The following is a 2,590-nucleotide window of genomic DNA, read 5'->3' on the forward strand; positions in this document are numbered from 1 at the left end:
GTCACAGAAGGTTTGTCAGCAGCATTTAAAGACTTTCGGGAAGCTGTGGAGCTGGCAGGGAAAGGGCTTTATATCTGTCCTTGTAACAAGGGAATTTTGACTGTAGATTTGAAGAGAATCATCATTAGAGAAATTTTACAATTCAAATCTACAAATTAGGAATGGGAATGTGATGCAGTGTGACTCTAACAGAGGTCACTTTCTTTTATTTCCTTAGTTCATTGTTCTCTGAATCAGTACGGAGTTGCAAGTCTGGCCAGGCCATTTCTCCTTTCAAGCAAAGTGCACAACCAGGTGCAGTGCTTAAAGTTCTGCCCACTGGGATAATTTCCCTTACCAGTGTCCTTCAGCAATAGCCCAGGGGGACTATGGTGCTGCAGCTGTCCATTTTCTGGTAGTGCTTGTATACCATGCAGAACCATCTGCAAGCCACATCCAAGTCTTTTCTTTCTCTGTTGACTGATTGTGAGGACTCCCCTTGAGGCCACAGGTGTAGGCTGGGAGAAAGAAGACGATGTAGTGAGAGCAGAGGCCATGAGTGTTTGGTCCACTTTTTCTTGTAACTACTTGTGCCTTCAGGGCCTGCTTAGGCCTGTTCACATCTGTGCCACTTCCATTTGATAATGATGCATGCCCAACTTTATGACTTGGTGGGTCAGATAACACCCAGTTCATGATAGACAGTTCAGGTCCTATGGTAATTTGGTGGCTCGTGGTTAATTGTTCAATCTCTACTAAGGCCAAGTAACAGGCCAAGAACTGTTTCTCAAAAGGGAAGTAGTTACCTATGGAGGATTGTGGGGTTTTGCTCCCAAATCAGAATAATTTGCACTATGATTTACCTATATGGGCCTATGAAAAGTTGCAAACAGCATGCCTATCTGCTAATGACACTTCAAGCACCATGGGATCTGCTGGATCATGTGCTCAAGGAGCAGAACAGCTGGTACAGCAGCCTGAACCTGTTGCAGAGTTTTCCTTCATTCTGTGCCCCACTGAAATCTTTGGGATCACTCAGTATATGGGTATGAGGAAATTCCCAAATGAGGAATATGTTGCCTCCAAAATCCAAAGAGGTCCCCTAAGCATTATGCTTCTTTTGTGATTTTAGGAGGGGCCAGATACAACTTATGTTAGAAGGGATATCTTAAAATGCCCCACAGCACTGGTCCGCTAAAATTTCTCTGAAGTAGAAGGCTCTCTATTATTATTATCTGCTACCTTCTAATACACAAATGCCTTGACAATATGTATACAATAGTTGCTACTTCTTGGTCACTAGGTCTAGTCAGCATAATGTCATCAATGTCATGGATCAGTATGATATACTGTGGAAGAAAAAGCAATCAAAACCCTGGAACCTAAATTATGACATAGGGCTGGAGAGTAAATATCCCTGAGATAAGGCAATCAAGGCCTTTCCAGCTGAAAGAAAATTGTTCCTGCTCGACTTTGTGGACAGGGATAGAAAAAAGGCATTTGCCAGATTAATAGGTGCAAACCAGGTACAAGGGATGTGTTAACTTGCTCAATGAAACTGTATCTGGTACAGCATCTGCAATTGGAATCACTACCTGGTCAAGCTTATGATCATCCACTGTCATTCTCTAAGATCCATCTGTCTTCTGCACAGGCCAGATTGGTGAGTTGAGTGGGAATGTGGTTGGAATAACCACTTTTGCATCTTTCAAGTCCTTGATGGTGGCTCTAATCTCTGCAATCCCTCCAAGTGTACAGTATTGTTTTGTTCACTGTTTTTCTGAGTAGAGGCAGTTTTGGTGGCTTCCACTTGGCTTTTCCCACCAGAGTGACTCAACCTCCACAAGTCAGGGAACCAACATGGAGATTCTGCTAGTTGCCAAATATGTCTATTTTTATTATTCTGTATTCTTATTATACATTCTGTAATTTGGGAAATAGCCACAGTAAAGGCTCAGGGATCCACTGGATCCACTATGAACTGGACATAAGCTAAAATTCCACTGATCACCTGACCTCCTGAAACCCCTACTCTGACTTGTGGAACACAATGATGTTTTCCATGTCAGTTCAGAGCCAGTTCAGAGTTTACAGATCAAGTAAGAATTTAATAAACTTCCTACTTCACACCTAGGAACACTAGTCAGTTAGCCAATGTCACATGTCTGCACACGCCATATTGCTGCTTTGACTCTGCTATCTGTTAAGGTAACCATGCCCACCTCACCTTTGGTGACTAATTGTGGCAGTTTGACCCATGATGTCCTGGGATCCACTACTCCCATTGCATTTAGGTTTCCCAGTGCAGTGACAGAAGTTCCCACGTGGAGGTTTGGCCTACAAGAAGAGTCATCACAAAGTTCTTCAAGGACGCCAGGCTCCCCTCACAAATTTATATCTCACAGGATAAGTGAAAGGTGTGCCTTACGGACTCACCTGAGAGGGTGAATGGGCCTTAAATGGCAAACTCAGGTTACCATTCCAATGTCCTTGAGCTTTTGAACCCTTCCTCTGTATTAAACCAAGGCATGTCTGGCACTTCAAATTAATTCACCGCGGGCCACCTTTAATCCATGTTTCAGCCAATAGCCAAACTGTTAAAACCCTTTCT

At 43.2% G+C, this 2,590-nt stretch overlaps 1 pseudogene; it reads right to left on the reverse strand.

The window, feature by feature from the left end:
• Positions 1–213: 213 nt before the first annotated feature.
• LOC113253717 (uncharacterized) lies at positions 214–2,035 on the reverse strand (annotated as a pseudogene).
• Between the last annotated feature and the right edge of the window lie 555 nt (positions 2,036–2,590).

The sequence above is a fragment of the Ursus arctos genome, unplaced genomic scaffold, assembly GCF_023065955.2.
Source record: "Ursus arctos isolate Adak ecotype North America unplaced genomic scaffold, UrsArc2.0 scaffold_20, whole genome shotgun sequence".
Lineage (NCBI taxonomy): Eukaryota > Metazoa > Chordata > Mammalia > Carnivora > Ursidae > Ursus > Ursus arctos.